The following is a 19,182-nucleotide window of genomic DNA, read 5'->3' as shown; positions in this document are numbered from 1 at the left end:
TGATAATCTACGTAAAGCTTTTTAACCTTTATTGATGAAATAAAGGTTATGGTTTGTTTTAAAATGAATGCAGTCTTTGAAAAACGTCTCATATAGAGGTCAAAACCTCGCAACGAAATCAATTAATATGGAACGTTTTTAATCAATAAGAACGGGACATTTCATAAGTGTCCTAAGGCTTCATATTTTGTATTAACCGAATCTATACCGAATCAGGGTGTGATACTTATTATTCCTATCAGTTTTTGATACAGAATCTGATCTACCAAATCTGCTACAGTACCGAACCAGATACCGAATCTGACATTTTTGTTAGATTTTTCTGAACTAGAATTTTGGATTGTGTGATATACCGAATCTTTACCGAATCTACCTCAAATTGTGTAAATATGTCTACTCAAGATACATTGATTATTGGTTCAGATTCCCAACCTCCAGTGTTGTTTGATGGCATGTACAACCAGTGGCTTCATCGTATCATTCAGTACATAGACTATAAGGGTGAGAAGGCAAAGTACATATAGGCTTCTTTGAAAGAAGGTCCATTTTTTGAATTTCATCCAGAAACTGGTATGCCTATTCCAGTCTATAAGCTTACTGGAGAGAAACGTGAGAGAGCTCAGGGTGATATTGAAGCTAAAATATCATCATGCAAGTTATCCCGTATGAGTTGTTTGAAAATATTGATAGCAATACTACTGCTACGGACATATGAGATGAGATCAAACGACAACAAGAAGGTTATGACATGTCCGATGTCACTAAACGGAATAAGGCTCTGGGATTTTATGAAGATTTCAAGCAGGAAACAGAAGAACTACTCAAGGATACCTACCGACGTTTCAATGGTGTTCCGAATGAGTTGAAAAGGTGCAAGATTACTAAAGTGAATGCTGAGATCAACATGAAGTTTCTCAAAAAGCTCAATGTTGATTGGCTTCCTTATAGAACCATCATTCGATCTACTAAAGAGATTGACAAGCTGAATATTCATGAGCTTGTCAGAGTCCTTATGCATTATCAACCGGCCGTGTCTAAACTTCAAGAGGAAAGGAAAGAGTCTTCTTCGGGTGAATTACTTGATCTCATTGCTAAAAAGAAGAGCAAATCCTATACTACTTCCAAAAGCTTATCCAAGAAAGTGCTTGTTGAAGAATAAACTGATTCTAAGGGGCTCAACCTTTCGGATGTTGATGATTCTCATCTTGAACTAGTCAAAATGGATGCTATGTTCACTAAAGCCTCAAATAAGTACAAGTTTAAAGGCAAATCAAGCAATCAACGCAAGAATTCCTTTTCTTCCTCCTATTACAAGAAACCTGATTCATCAAAACATCAACATGCTGATGCTTTTAAAAAGGATGATTCAATATGTTACAATTGTGGCAAACCTATCCATTTCTCCCGTGAGTGCAAGAAGCCTAAGAAGAAGGATGCAGCCTACTACAAGAAGAAAATGTTGATGGCAAAGGTCATGGAAACTGGAGGAGTGCTGAAACCGATTGATGATACTTGGTTTAACTGGACAGATGATTCAGATTCTGAGGTGAAACATGCCAATGTTTGCAAGGTGACCAAGCTCATCAAAGCAAAGGAAGTGATGGAGAACTCTGACTCAACATCAGATGATGATGAGGTACAATTAACTAAAATCCCACCTGATTTTACCCAAATACAAAATGACTTGATGAAGAATCTAGTATCAATTTCAAAAGAAGTAAAAGGTTTAAAATCTAAAAACAGAGTTTTGAAAGATAAAATCAAACTAAATGAGACTAAATCTTCATTATCCAATTCACAATCGGAAGTGAATCGATTGAGAACCCAACTCAGCTCCATGGATACTGAGTTGGAAGAACTTAAGAAGTCAATACTTCCAATTAAAATTGAAAGGACGGATTATTGTTTGAAATCTGAACGTCTTGTGGAGAAAGTTCAAATCTTAGAAAAATATCTTTCCGACCTTAAAGAACAACATGAACCCACAATTTCCAAATTAAACAAGAAAATCATTCAACTGGAAGAAACCATAAACAAAAAGAAATCTGAAATTTCTTTATTCACTAAAGATTCCCTTCAAATGAAAGCTCAACTTGCTCGATATGAGAAAAAACTCTATCGAACAGAGCAATCGAAAGCTATCATTAACATAGAACTTTCAAAGAAAACAATCTTTATGTATAGACCAAAAATGATTCATGGTGATAAGTAGGGGGTTGGGTATAAAGATCCCAAGACGTTGGATGATATTTCCAAGAAGATTCCTGGATTATATCATTCTGATTATTTTTAAGCTGGTATACCATATCATTTTGTGCATTCATCTGATGTTGATTTTGATAATGTGATTAATAATCGATCATCTAAGAAATATTATCAAATTAACTTGATGTATGAAAAGATTAATTCTAAATTGGGTAAATCACATCCTAGTTTCTTGCATGAACTAGTTGAACATGAACAGAATATGCAACATGCTGAGTATGTGCCTTCACGTAGATTGGTTTATATTCCTACACTCCTGCTAGAGAAATATGTCTTGATGCTAGAAAATGAAGTTTTTAGCAATCCTAGATCTAGTATGTCTCTTTCTATTGAAGCAAAACCAACTCTACCAACCTTAAGTGTATGTTCTGTTTCTAAAGCTAAAATCGGTGAAGACCTAGCACATGAATTGAAGGACTTAACGAACAAGTTTGCAACTAAGTTAAACAAGATTGAAAATAAGTTGAAACTTGCTAAGTCAAAATCACTAGGTCAAAAGGATTTAGATCAAAAGGTAGAACCTAAGGTAGAACCAAAAGTTGAACCTAAGGTAGAACCACAAGATGAACCTAAGCCTGAAAAATTAGACTTGAATAATCTAGTTGATAAACTTGAAAGAGAAAATGTTGAATTGCAACTTAGATGTCAGTCTTTGAATCAAATGCTTAAGATGTGTGATAAACTTCCACCACTTCCTACGAAAGATTGTACTTATGCTTTTAAGGAAGGTGAAGATGTAGTTTACGCTGAGGACTTGTGTCTTGAAATTGAAAGTTTAAATCATAAGATAGTTCTACTACGGCAGCCTAACATACAAAAGCATGATTCTTTACTAGCACACACACCACAAATGACTTCTACTTGTGTGAATGGCTCACTTCTAAGGATTCCTTGTGTGAATAAAGTTTCTGAGTGTGCTGAAGGGATTGATAAGAAGGTTAAGGGGAAACAACAATCTAATGCTTCTAACGCATTACCATTCTTAAAAATCCTTTACATTCTCTACTTGAGAAAAGTGTTTCAAAAGTTGCACCTTCAAAGTAATTTATTGTTAAGAAGGTACATCATCCAGATGGTTCTTGTTCAAGTGAAAAAATCCTTCCGATGTTAATGTCAAAACATACAAAGAAAGTCTTTTAAAGAAACCAATGAAGTCTTCAAATCAACACATATGTCCAAAACCTGATTTGAGTGAGTATGATGCAAAGGAACGTAAAATTAAAATGGAAATTTTGCAAAGTTAATCTACTCAAACCAAAACTGAAAAGTTTAGACGTCTCACTAACAAAGGTGTTTTTCGTGTCACATGTTATAATCCAAACATGAATTACAAGTCTGTATGGGTTCCTAAGTCAATGAATAAGAAATCAGCAAACCAAACCAAGAAATCTGCTTGTCGACCTAGGAAGTCATCACATGTTTTTCTATTTTCTTCTGTGAACAAAACATCTACTTAGAATAAGTTGTGTGTAAAGACTTCTGATGATCATGTAAACCTTGATATTGCTTATGATGCTTTGTGTAATGTGGTTTTAAATGATGCTTTAATGTCTAAATTGCATGATAGATTACGTGATACGTTTATTTGTGATCCAAAGTTTGTTGCTGGTACTAACCGTAGAGGAACCAAGAAAGTTTGGGTACCTAATCTCTAGGACACTTATTGTTTACAGGGTTTCGAAGACTGTGTTTGGTATATCAACTCTGGTTGTTCTCGGTACATGACGAGCGATACCACTGATGTAGGACCTCTTCCACATACCAACCGATGGACTAAAAGTCACCCAATTGATCTTATCATTAGTGATGCAACTGCTCCAGTTTCAACTCGAAGGACTAATCGGAATATGTGTTTATATACTGCATTTCTTAGTAAGATCGAACCAACTTCGGTTGCTCAAGATTTACTTGATCCGAACTGGGTGATAGCAATGCAAGAAGAGATAGGTCAATTTGAACGTTTGAAGGTGTGGCGATTAGTTCCAAGACCAGCGGGTCAACAACCAATCGGGGTTAAGTGGATTTTCAAGAACAAGAAGGATTCTGATGGGGTTGTGGTTAGAAATATGGCACGTATTGTGGCCAAGGGATATCAACAACAAGAGGGTATTGACTATGATGAAACATTTGATCCGGTAGCAAGGATTGAGGCTATTCGTCTGTTTCTTGCTTATGCTTCTCATATGAAGTTCACGGTATTTCAAATGGATGTCAAAACTGCTTTTCTTGATGGTAATCTTCAAAAGGAAGTTTATGTTGATCAACCAGAAGGCTTTGTCGATCCTATTCATCTGAACCACGTCTACTACTTGGAGAAAGCTTTATATGATCTAAAGCAAGCACCGCGTGCATGGTACGAGACCTTAACAAAGTATTTACTGGAAAATGGCTTCTCTCGTGGAACAATTGATACAATGCTCTTCATTCGTAAAAACCATGGTCACATTCTCTTGGTTCAAATTTACGTTGATGATATTATTTTTGGTTCCACGTCCTCAGCCTTATGCAAAATTTTGTGACCTTATGGCCAACAAATTCGAAATGAGCATGCTTGACCAGCTCAATTTCTTCTTGGGGTTACAAGTCAAACAATTACCAAATGGTATTTTTATCAGTCAACAAAATACATTAACGACATGCTAAAATGTTTTAAAATGTCTGATTTGAGAATAATGTCAACCCCAATGAGGACTTTGTTAAATGCTGATGAAAATGGGAAACCCTTTGATATAACGCTTTATCGAAGCATGGTTGGCTCTTTAATGTATTTGACTGCAAGTAGACAAGACATTACACTTGCTGTAACTGTCATTGCCCGCTTTCAATCCAACCCTACGAAATCACACTCTAAAGCGGTGTTTAGAATTTTTAAGTACCTAAAAGGTACCCCTAACCTTGGAATCTGGTATCGTCATGGATCTGATTTCACTCTCACTACTTATACGGATGCGAATCATGGCGGTTGCCATGTTGATAGGAAAAACACATCTGGATCAATTCAGATGTTGGGGAATAGGTTAGTTGGTTGGTCATCCAAGAAACAAAACTGTGTTTCATTGTTAACTGCTGAGTCTGGGTACATTGATGCAGCTCACTGCTGTTTTCAAGTTTTGTGGATGCAAACTCAACTGTTAGACTATGGCTTTAAGATAACTAAGACTCCAATATATTATGATTCACAAAGTGCAAATGCAATTACTAGCAACCCGGTCCAACATTCTAAGACTAAACACATAGATATTCGTTATCACTTTATCAAGGACCATGTAGAAAAGGGAGATGTAGAATTATACTTCGTGCCTACAAAAGTACAATTAGCTGACATGTTCACTAAACCTTTAGATGAAGTTAGGCTAAAGTTCTTGAATCAACAAATATGCATGGTGGAGTATAGTGCTTATATTTCTTACACTCTTTTGGTACTTGTTCCTGAGATCTTGTGTTTAGGGGGAGCTTATTCTTTCTAGGGGGAGTGACTAACTGCTTTAGAGATTATCTTTCTAGGGGGAGATATTGCCTTTATGTTAACTCCTTATACTTCTATTTCAATAGTTACGATAGGGGGAGGTAACTAATTGATATCTTGTTTCAAGGGGGAGTTATTAAATTTTCTTATGGAAAGATCAAAATGGTGATTTACTCATGTGTATATCACATTTTGAGGGGGGGAAAAGGAGAAAATGAAAAATAAAATTGATTTTTCAAAAGTGAATTCATAAAAACTTATGTTTTAGTCTGATAAAATCCACTTTGGCTTGTATAAATCTCAGTATGCAACCCGTTTTAACAATTGGTATCACTGTAGTTTTGTGCTTTGTACATAAGTAAAAATTTTCTAAGTAAAAATGTGATGACCCGGATTTTTCCGACTACTTGATTATACTATTTACATGATTTAATAATTTTGACTTGATAAGCAATGAATTTTAATAAGTCTTGAACCTCCTGGAAAGAATTTTACATAAGCAGTTAACCACCCTTTTATTCTTACGATTCACGAACGTCATAACTTGTATTAATTATATATATATGTGTGTGTGTGTGTGTGTATATATATATATATATATATATATATATATATATATATATATATAGGGGCAGGATCAATGGGGAAGTAACCACTCGGGGGGAAGCGGGGGGAAGCAAAAAAAATAAAAATTCGTTTTTTTGGAATTTTTTTCCGGCATCAAGATCACACGAAAATATGAACATTTAGAAGAGACACTTCGTGATGAATGTTATTATTTATGCGGGAAAACGATCGACAAAAATTACATTCAAGATAATAATGTTCGTGAAGAATATGAAAGTTTTTTTTTTTCATGTTTTGGGAAGTAAAATTTAGCCCGATTTAGAGTTTAGGGTTTAGGGTTTAGGGTTTAGGGTTTGGTGTTTTGGGTTTATTCCATAAACCCAAAACACCAAACCCTAAACCCTAAACCCTAAACTCTAAACCGTTCGTGTTAAAAACTCAATCTAAATCCTAAATCTAAACCCTAAATCTAAACCCTAAACCCTAAATTTCTAAACCCTAATATCTAAACCTATAAACCCTAATATCTAAACCCTAATATCTAAACACCAATAGCTAAAACCTCAACATATGCTCGAAAAATACGATAATTGTTATATATTACTTCTTCGAGCGTTTTCCTGCCAAAATAAAAACATTTATCACAAAGTCTCTCTACTAAATGTTCATATTTTCATCCCATCTATAATATTCGTGAACAAAGTTTTTTCAAAAAACGAAAAAAAAAGTTTTTGTTTCCCCCGCTTTCCCCCGATTGGTTACTTCACTCTTGATCCTACCACTATATATATATATATATATATATATATATATATATATATATATATATATATATATATATATATATATATATATATATATATATATATATATATTTAACTTGAAAATATGATAATTAAGTATCTCATTAAGTATATTAACAAAGTATTATATATAGTTTTTCATACTACTAATTTAAAGAGTTTTTGAACAATATATATGTTACTATTTAAACGACGTAATTAACTTATGTTAAAATGTATTTACATATACTGTATTACGAGTGTAAATATATCCTTACAAGTATTGAATACACTTTATAATATACCAATACATATAAAGGATAGCTATACTCGTATTTCCGTTCAATTTCTTCAACAATTCTACTCGCATTCATACGGTATTTTTACCCATATTATACACAGCTTCTAGAAGTATTTACTATTGGTATATACCAATAGAAATCTGTAATTATTTGTGTAATATGTCATCCATGACCTAGTCAATTTAATATGTCATCCATGACTTAATATATTTTAACTTATCTTAGATATTTTCACTAAAAACCAAATTTTCAAGCCTATAAATAAGCACCATTTCTAACTCATTTTTACACATTCATTTTCCAAATTCTACTTCCAATTTTCACACACACTTGCAAGAACTCTCTCAAGTTTTGTTCTACTACTTCTTTCCAGCAATTTATATTCTAAACTTGAGGTAAAAACCCTACTTCAACTCTTGTTCAATTCATATGTCTATACCTATCTATATAAGAGTTTATAAACTAGAACATAGTTTAGTTAATTCTAAACTTGTTCGCAAACAAAGTTAATCCTTCTAACTTGACTTTTAAAAACAACTTATCACATGTTTTATATCTGTATGATATACTAACTTAATAAGTTAAAACTTGGAAACACGAAGAACACCGTAAAACCGGACATACGCCGTCGTAGTAAAACCGAGGGCTGTTTTGGGTTGGATAATTAAAAACTATCGTAATATTTGATTTAAAAGTTATTCTTCTGGGAAAATGATATTTCATATGAACATAATACTATATCCAAAAATCATGGTTAAACTCAAAATTGAAGTATGTTTTCAAAATGGTCATCAAGATGTCGTTCTTTCGACAGAAATGACTACCTCTTTCAAATATGGATTATAACTTGTAAATCGGACTATAAACCACCACTTTTTCAGTTTAGTTTCACAAATTACAGTTCGTTATGAAACCATAGCAATTTGATTCACTCAAAACGGATTTATAACGAAGAAATTATGGGCAAAACAATATTGGTTAAAATGGATAATTTGATTACGGAATTAATTCATTAAAATCTATACTAACCATATCCTAGCTAACTTTTCTTGTATTTTACATGTATTCTAACATGTCATGGTTACACAATACGTCAGATAAATCAAAAGACACCACATACACAATACGTGTAGCTACAATAGCGGTATTGTGTGAAATGTCCCGTTCTTATTGATTAAAAACGTTCCATATTAATTGATTTCGTTTCGAGGTTTTGACCTCTATATGAGACGTTTTTCAAAGACTGCATTCATTTTAAAACAAACCATAACCTTTATTTCATAAATAAAAGTTTAAAAAGCTTTACGTAGATTATCAAATAATGATAATCTAAAATATCCTGTTTACACACGACCATTACATAATGGTTTACAATACAAATATGTTACATCGAAATCAGTTTCTTGAATGCAGTTTTTATACAATATCATACAAACATGGACTCCAAATCTTGTCCTTATTTTAGTATGCAACAGCGGAAGCTCTTAGTATTCACCTGAGAATAAACATGCTTTAAACGTCAACAAAAATGTTGGTGAGTTATAGGTTTAACCTATATATATCAAATCGTAACAATAGACCACAAGATTTCATATTTTAATACACATCCCATACATAGAGATACAAATCATTCATATGGTGAACACCTGGTAACCGACATTAACAAGATGCATATATAAGAATATCCCCATCATTCCAGGACACCCTTCGAATATGATATAAATTTCGAAGTACTAAAGCATCCGGTACTTTGGATGGGGTTTGTTAGGCCCAATAGATCTATCTTTAGGATTCGCGTCAATTAGGGTGTCTGTTCCCTAATTCTTAGATTACCAGACTTAATAAAAAGGGGCATATTCGATTTCGATAATTCAACCATAGAATGTAGTTTCACGTACTTGTGTCTATTTTGTAAATCATTTATAAAACCTGCATGTATTCTCATCTCAAAAATATTAGATTTTAAAAGTGGGACTATAACTCACTTTCACAGATTTTTACTTCGTCGGGAAGTAAGACTTGGCCACTGGTCGATTCACGAACCTATAACAAATATGTACATATATATCAAAGTATGTTCAAAATATATTTACAACACTTTTAATACATTTTGATGTTTTAAGTTCATTAAGTCAGCTGTCCTCGTTAGTAACCTACAACTAGTTGTCTAAAGTTAGATGTACAGAAAAAAAATTGATATATATTATCTTGAATTAATCCACAACCCAGTGTATACACGTCTCAGGCTAGATCACAACTCAAAGTATATATATTTTTGGTATCAACCTCAACCCTGTATAGCTAACTCCCACATTACTGCATATAGAGTGTCTGGTTGTTCCAAATAATATACACACATAGGTCGATATGATATGTCAAAACATTTGCATACGTGTCTATGGTATCCCAAGATTACATAACATATTAGAATACATGTATAATACAATATAAGTTAGCTAGGATATGATTAATATAGATTTGTTACCAATTTTCACGTTGCTACAACAAGAAAAATTATCCAATCTTGTTTTACCCATAACTTCTTCATTTTAAATCCGTTTTGAGTGAATCAAATTGGTATGGTTTCATATTGAACTCTATTTTATGAATCTAAACAGAAAAAGTATAGGTTTATAGTCAAAAATATAAGTTACAAGTCATTTTTGTAAAGGTAGTCATTTCAGTCGAAAGAACGACGTCTAGATGACCATTTTAGAAAACAAACTTCCACTTTGAGTTTAACCATGATTTTTGGATATAGTTTCATGTTCATAAGAAAAATCATTTTTCCAGAAGAACCACTTTTAAATCAAATTTTATCATAGTTTTTAATTAACTAACCCAAAACAGCCCGCGGTGTTACTACGACGGCGTATGTCTGGTTTTACAGTGTTCTTCGTGTTTCCAGGTTTTAAATCATTAAGTTAACATATCATATAGATATAGAACATGTGTTTAATTGATTTTAAAAGTCAAGTTAGAAGGATTAACTTTTGTTTGCGAACAAGTTTAGAATTAACAAAACTATGTTCTAGTGATTACAAGTTTAAACCTTCGAATAAGATAACTTTATATGTATGAATCGAATGATGTTATGAACATCATTACTACCTCAAGTTTTCTGGATAAAGCTACTGGAAATGAGAAAAATGGATCTAGCTTCAAAGGATCCTTGGATGGCTTGAAAGTTCTTGAAGCAGAATCATGACACGAAAAACAAGTTCAAGTAAGATTTCCACTCGAAATAAGATTGTTATAGTTATAGAAATTGAATCAAAGTTTGAATATGAGTATTACCTTGTATTAGAAAGATATCTTACTATAAATAACAAAGATTTCTTGAGGTTGGATGATCACACTACAAGATTGGAAGTAAGATAGCAAAGTTGGAAATATTCTTGATTTTATGAAACTAGAACTTGTAGAATTTATGAAGAACACATAGAACTTGAAGATAGAACTTGAGAGAGATCAATTAGATGAAGAAAATTGAAGAATGAAAGTGTTTGTAGGTGTTTTTGGTCGTTGGTGTATGGATTAGATATAAAGGATATGTAATTTTGTTTTCATGTAAATAAGTCATGAATGATTACTCATATTTTTGTAATTTTATGAGATATTTCATGCTAGTTGCCAAATGATGGTCCCACATGTGTTAGGTGACTCACATGGGCTACTAAGAACTGATCATTGGAGTGTATATACAAATAGTACATACATCTAAAAGCTGTGTATTGTACGAGTACGAATACGGGTACATACGAGTAGAATTGTTGATGAAACTGAACGAGGATGTAATTGTAAGCATTTTTGTTAAGTAGAAGTATTTTGATAAGTATATTGAAGTCTTTCAAAAGTGTATGAATACATATTAAAACACTACATGTATATACATTTTAACTGAGTCGTTAAGTCATCGTTAGTCGTTACATGTAAGTGTTGTTTTGAAACCTTTAGGTTAACGATCTTGTTAAATGTTGTTAACCCAATGTTTATAATATCAAATGAGATTTTAAATTATTATATTATCATGATAATATGATGTATGAATATCTCTTAATATGATATATATACATTAAATGTCGTTACAACGATAATCGTTACATATATGTCTCGTTTCAAAATCATTAAGTTAGTAGTCTTGCTTTTACATATGTAGTTCATTGTTAATATACTTAATGATATGTTTACTTATCATAATATTATGTTAACTATATATATATCCATATATATGTCGTCATATAGTTTTTAAAAGTTTTAACGTTCGTGAATCACCGGTCAACTTGGGTGGTCAATTGACTATATGAAACCTATTTCAATTAATCAAGTCTTAACAAGTTTGATTGCTTAACATGTTGGAAACACTTAATCATGTAAATAACAATTTCATTTAATATATATATAAAAATGGAAAAGTTCGGGTCACTAAAGTACCTACCCGTTAAATAAATTTCGTCCCGAAATTTTAAGCAGTTGGAGGTGTTGATGTATCTTCTGGAAATAAGTGCGGGTATTTCTTCTTCATCTGATCTTCTCGTTCCCAGGTGAACTCGGGTCCTCTACGAGCATTCCATCGAACCTTAACAATTGGTATCTTGTTTTGTTTAAGTCTTTTAACCTCACGATCCATTATTTCGACGGGTTCTTCGATGAATTGAAGTTTTTCGTTGATTTGGATTTCGTCTAATGGAATAGTGAGATCTTCTTTAGCAAAACATTTCTTCAAATTCGTGACGTGGAAAGTGTTATGTACAGCCGCGATTTGTTGAGGTACCTCAAGTCGGTAAGCTACTGGTCCGACACGATCAATAATCTTGAATGGTCCAATATACCTTGGATTTAATTTACCTCGTTTACCAAATCGAACAATGCCTTTCCAAGGTGCAACCTTAAGCATGACCATCTCTCCAATTTCAAATTCTATATCTTTTCTTTTAATGTCGGCGTAGCTCTTTTGTCGACTTTGGGCGGTTTTCAACCGTTGTTGAATTTGGATGATCTTCTCGGTAGTTTCTTGTATTATCTCCGGATCCGTAATCTGTCTATCCCCCACTTCACTCCAAAAAATCGGAGAGCTGCACTTTCTACCATAAAGTGCTTCAAACGGCGCCATCTCAATGCTTGAATTGTAGCTGTTGTTGTAGGAAAATTCTGTTAACGGTAGATGTCGATCCCAACTGTTTCCAAAATTAATAACACATGCTCGTAGCATATCTTCAAGCGTTTGTGTCGTCCTTTCGCTCTGCCCATCAGTTTGTGGATGATAGGCAGTACTCATGTCTAGACGAGTTCCTAATGCTTGCTGTAATGTCTGCCAGAATCTTGAAATAAATCTGCCATCCCTATCAGAGATAATAGAGATTGGTATTCCATGTCTGGAGACGACTTCCTTCAAATACAGTCGTGCTAACTTCTCCATCTTGTTATCTTCTCTTATTGGCAAGAAGTGTGCTGATTTGGTGAGATGATCAACTATTACCCAAATAGTATCAAAACCACTTGCAGTCCTTGGCAATTTAGTGATGAAATCCATGGTAATGTTTTCCCATTTCCATTCTGGGATTTTGGGTTGTTGAAGTACACCTGATGGTTTCTGATGCTCAGCTTTGAACTTAGAACACGTCAAACATTCTCCTACGTATTTAGCAATATCGGCTTTCATACCCGGCCACCAAAAATGTTTCTTAAGATCCTTGTACATCTTCCCCGTTCCAGGATGTATTGAGTATCTGGTTTTATGAGCTTCTCTAAGTACCATTTCTCTCATATCTCCAAATTTTGGTACCCAAATCCTTTCAGCCCTATACCGGGTTTCGTCTTCCCGAATATTAAGATGCTTCTCCGATCCTTTGGGTATTTCATCCTTTAAATTTCCCTCTTTTAAAACTCCTTGTTGCGCCTCCTTTATTTGAGTAGTAAGGTTATTGTGAATCATTATATTCATAGATTTTACTCGAATGGGTTCTCTGTCCTTCCTGATCAAGGCGTCGGCTACCACATTTGCCTTCCCCGGGTGGTAACGAATCTCAAAGTCATAATCATTCAACAATTCAATCCACCTACGCTGCCTCATATTCAGTTGTTTCTGATTAAATATGTGTTGAAGACTTTTCTGGTCGGTATATATAATACTTTTGACCCCATATAAGTAGTGCCTCTAAGTCCTTAATGCAAAAACAACCGCACCTAATTCCAAATCATGCGTCATATAATTTTGTTCGTGAATCTTCAATTGTCTAGACGCATAAGCAATCGCCTTCGTTCGTTGCATTAATACACAACCGAGACCTTGCTTTGATGCGTCACAATAAATCACAAAATCATCATTCCCTTCAGGCAATGACAATATAGGTTCCGTAGTTAGCTTTTTCTTCAATAACTGGAACGCTTTCTCTTGTTCATCCTTCCATTCAAATTTCTTCCCTTTATGCGTTAATGCAGTCAAGGGTTTTGCAATTCTGGAAAAGTCTTGGATGAACCTTCTGTAGTAACCAGCTAGTCCTAAAAACTGGCATATGTGTTTCGGAGTTTTCGGGGTTTCCCACTTTTCAACAGTTTCTATCTTTGCCGGATCTACCTTAATACCTTCTTTGTTCACTATGTGACCGAGGAATTGAACTTCTTCCAACCAAAATGCACACTTTGAAAACTTAGCGTACAGTTTTTCTTTCCTCAATAATTCTAGCACTTTTCTCAAATGTTCTTCGTGCTCTTGATCATTCTTTGAGTAAATAAGTATGTCATCGATGAAAACAATGACAAACTTGTTAAGATATGGCCCACACACACGGTTCATAAGGTCCATGAACACAGCTGGTGCGTTAGTCAATCCAAACGGCATAACCATAAACTCGTAATGACCATAACGCGTCCTAAAAGCAGTTTTTGGAATATCATCCTCCTTTACTCGCATTTGATGATATCCAGAATGTAAATCGATTTTCGAATAAACAGACGAGCCTTGTAGTTGATCAAATAAGTCGTCGATTCTCGGTAGTGGGTAGCGGTTCTTGATGGTAAGTTTGTTCAACTCTCGGTAGTCGATACATAACCTGAATGTACCATCTTTCTTCTTGACAAATAAAATAGGAGCTCCCCACGGTGATGTGCTTAGTCGAATGAAATCACACTCTAAAAGTTCTTGTAATTGGCTTTGCAGTTCTTTCATCTCGCTGGGTGCGAGTCTGTAAGGAGCACGAGCTATTGGTGCAGCTCCAGGTACAAGATCTATTTGAAATTCAACGGATCGATGTGGGGGTAATCCCGGTAATTCTTTCGGAAATACATCAGGAAATTCTTTTGCGACGGGAACATCATTGATGCTCTTTTCTTCAGTTTGTACTTTCTCGACGTGTGCTAGAACAGCATAGCAACCTTTTCTTATTAGTTTTTGTGCCTTCAAATTACTAATAAGATGTAGCTTCGTGTTGCCCTTTTCTTCGTACACCATTAAGGGTTTTCCTTTTTCTCGTATAATGCGAATTGCATTTTTGTAACAAACGATCTCTACTTTCACTTCTTTCAACCAGTCCATACCGATTATCACATCAAAACTCCCTAACTCTACTGGTATCAAGTCAATCTTAAATGTTTCGCTAACCAGTTTAATTTCTCGATTCCGACATATATTATCTGCTGAAATTAATTTACCATTTGCTAATTCGAGTAAAAATTTACTATCCAAAGGCGTCAATGGACAACTTAATTTAGGACAAAAATCTCTACTCATATAGCTTCTATCCGCACCCGAATCAAATAAAACGTAAGCAGATTTATTATCAATAAGAAACGTACCCGTAATAAGCTCCGGGTCTTCCTGTGCCTCTGCCGCATTAATATTGATAACTCTTCCACGGCCTTGTCCATTCGTGTTCTCCTGGTTCGGGCAATTTCTAATAATGTGGCCCGGTTTTCCACATTTATAACAAACTACATTGGCATAACTTGCTCCGACACTACTTGCTCCGCCATTACTCGTTCCGACACCATTTGTTCCTTTCGTTCTGTTAACCCCTGGTCCGTAGACCTCACACTTCGCTATGACCATTTCTTTTACACTTGTTGCAAAATTTGGTGCAGAACCCCGAGTGATACTTTTCACACCTTTGGCATAGCTGCTTCAGATTGTTGTTGTTGTTGCGGTTATTATTGTTGTTGGGATGATTGTTGTAGTTGCTGTTGTTGTTGTTGTTGTTGTTGTTGTTGTTGTTGTTGGGCCGTTTGTTGTAGTTGTGATTGATATTGCAATTGTTGGGATAGTTGTTGCGATTATTGTTGTAATTGCTGTTGTTGTTGTATTGGTGATTCTTATCACCGTTTTCCTCCCACTTTCTTTTGACTTGCTTCACATTGGCCTCTTCAGCAGTCTGTTCTTTAATTCTTTCTTCAATCTGGTTCACTAGTTTGTGAGCCATTCTACATGCCTGTTGTATGGAGGCGGGCTCGTGTAAACTTATATCTTCTTGGATTCTTTCCGGTAATCCTTTCACAAACGCGTCGATCTTCTCTACCTCATCTTCAAACGCTCCCGGACACAATAGGCACAATTCTGTGAATCGTCTTTCGTACGTGGTAATATCAAATCCTTGGGTTCTTAACCCTCTAAGTTCTGTCTTGAGCTTATTGACCTCGGTTCTGGGACGGTACTTCTCGTTCATCAAGTGCTTGAATGCTGACCACGGTAGTGCGTAAGCATCATCTTGTCCCACTTGCTCTAGATAGGTATTCCACCATGTTAATGCAGAACCTGTGAAGGTATGCGTAGCGTACTTCAATTTTTCCTCTTCAGTACACTTACTTATGGCAAACACCGATTCGACCTTCTCGGTCTACCGTTTCAATCCGATAGATCCTTCGGTTCCATCAAATTCCAAAGGTTTGCAGGCAGTGAATTCTTTGTAGGTGCATCCTACACGATTTCTTGTACTGCTAGATCCAAGGTTATTGTTGGTATGTAGCGCAGCCTGTACTGCGGCTATGTTTGAAGCAAGAAAGGCACTAAATTCCTCTTCGCCCATATTCAAGGTTTGTCGTGTAGTCGGTGCCATTTCCTTCAAATAGTCAAATGAAACAAGTTAATCATACAGAATATTAAGAGTAGTCAATAGTATCTCGTAGCATAATATGAACTCATTTATAAAAGCTTTTTCTTCATATTAGCGTTTTATAAGTTTAAATTCGGGTAGTACCTACCCGTTAAGTTCATACTTAGTAGCTAATATACAATTCAACTACTACAATTCTATATGAAAAACTGATTATAATAATATTTCGCGTTCAAACTTTTACACAATATTTTGCAAACTTACAATACCGCTTATTTTACATATAGCACGAAATATAGCACACAATAACTTTGATACAAGATAGTTGTGAAGATAATTCTATCTAGTACACAAGTCGTTCAGTAAAGGCAATAAAGACACGTAATTCATACGTCCAGAAACAAGTCATGCATTCTGGTTTTACTAGGACTGCTTCCCATCCTTGGTCTTGTGGAACATAACCGTTATGGCCGTTGATAAGACAGCGTGTTGTAACGTCGTCAAAGGGACGAGGGTTACGTAATATCCAACAGTCCCTTAACAATCTAAAAACCTCATTTCTTACCCCAATTACCGACTCCATCACTTTTGGGAACGTTTTGTTTAATAGTTGTAGCCCGATGTTCTTATTCTCACTTTGGTGAGAAGCGAACATTACTAACCCGTAAGCATAACATGCTTCTTTATGTTGCATGTTAGCCGCTTTTTCTAAATCACGAAGTCCTATATTCGGATATATTGAGTCAAAATAATTTCTTAACCCATTGCGTAAAATAGCATTTGGGTTCCCCGCAATATATGCGTCAAAGTAAACACATCGTAACTTATGGATTTCCCAATGTGATATCCCCCATCTTTCGAACGAAAGCATTTTATAAACCAAGGAATTCTTGGAATATTCTTCGAATGTCTTACAAACTGATTTCGCCTTAAATAGTTGTGCCGAGGAATTCTGACCGACTCTAGACAAGATTTCATCAATCATGTCTCCGGGTAGGTCTCTTAAAATATTGGGTTGTCTATCCATTTTGTGTTTTTATACTGTAAAATAAACAAGAGTTAGATTCATAAAAAAAAATACTTACTAATACAAGCAATTTTTACATATATCATAAAGCATAAGCACACTATATTACATATATTACACCACACGAATACAACTATCTTATTCCGACTCGCTCGTTTCTTCTTCTTCGGTTTTGGTTCGTTTTGACAAGTTTCTAGGGATATATGATGTTCCCCTAATACGAGCCGTCGTTTTCCACATTGGTTTAGAAAAACCTGGTGGTTTAGAGGTTCCCGGGTTATTGTCACAACTTAAGAAATACGGGTGTTGACGATACATATAAAGTTCATCGGGTTTGGAATCAAATTTCTCTATTTTTATGCCCTTTCCCTTATTGTTCTCTTTTGCCTTATTAAATTGTGTTGGGGTAATTTCTATAACATCATCGGATTCCTTGTCGGGATCCGATTCATCGGAGAATTGGTAATCCTCCCAATACTTTGCTTCCTTGGCGGAAACACCATTGACCATAATTAACTTTGGTCGGTTGGTTGAGGATTTTCTTCTACTTAACCGTTTTATTATTTCCCCCACTGGTTCTATTTCTTCTTCCGGTTCCGATTCTTCTTCCGGTTCTCATTCTTCTTCCAGTTCTGACTCTTCTTCCGGTTCCACTTCGGGAACTTGTGAATCAGTCCACGAATTATTCCAATTTACATTTGACTCTTCATTATTATTAGGTGAGTCAATGGGACTTGTTCTAGAGGTAGACATCTATCACATAATATCAAACACGTTAAGAGATTAATATATCACATAATATTTACATGTTAATAATGTAGTGACCCGAACTTTTCCATGTATATATATATTATTTGAGATTGATATTTACATGATTAAATATTTCCAACATGTTAAGCAATCAAACTTGTTAAGACTTGATTAATTGAAATATGTTTCATATAGACCATTGACCACCCAAGTTGACCGGTGATTCACGAACGTTAAAACTTGTAAAAACTATATGATGACATATATATGGATATATATATATAGTTAACATGATACTATGATAAGTAAACATATCATTAAGTATATTAACAATGAACTACATATGTAAAAACAAGACTACTAACTTAATGATTTTTAAACGAGACATATATGTAACGATTATCGTTGTAAAGACATTTAATGTATATATATCATATTAAGAGATATTCATACATGATAATATAATAATTTAAAATTTCATTTGATATTATAAATATTGGGTTAACAACATTTAACAAGATCGTTAACCTAAAGGTTTCAAAACAACACTTACATGTAACGACTAACGATGACTTAACGACTCAGTTAAAATGTATATACATGTAGTGTTTTAATATGTATTTATACACTTTTGAAAGACTTCAATATACTTATCAAAATACTTCTACTTAACAAAAATGCTTACAATTACATCCTCGTTCAGTTTCATCAACAATTCTACTCATATGCACCCGTATTCGTACTCGTACAATACACAGCTTTTAGATGTATGTACTATTGGTATATACACTTCAATGATCAGCTCTTAGCAGCCCATGTGAGTCACCTAACACATGTGGGAACCATCATTTGGCAACTAGCATGAAATATCTCATAAAATTACAAAAATATGAGTAATCATTCATGACTTATTTACATGAAAACAAAATTACATATCCTTTATATCTAATCCATACACCAACGACCAAAAACACCTACA

Source organism: Rutidosis leptorrhynchoides, chromosome 1, assembly GCF_046630445.1.
Source record: "Rutidosis leptorrhynchoides isolate AG116_Rl617_1_P2 chromosome 1, CSIRO_AGI_Rlap_v1, whole genome shotgun sequence".
NCBI lineage: Eukaryota > Viridiplantae > Streptophyta > Magnoliopsida > Asterales > Asteraceae > Rutidosis > Rutidosis leptorrhynchoides.
Note: the sequence above shows the minus strand (reverse complement) of the source record.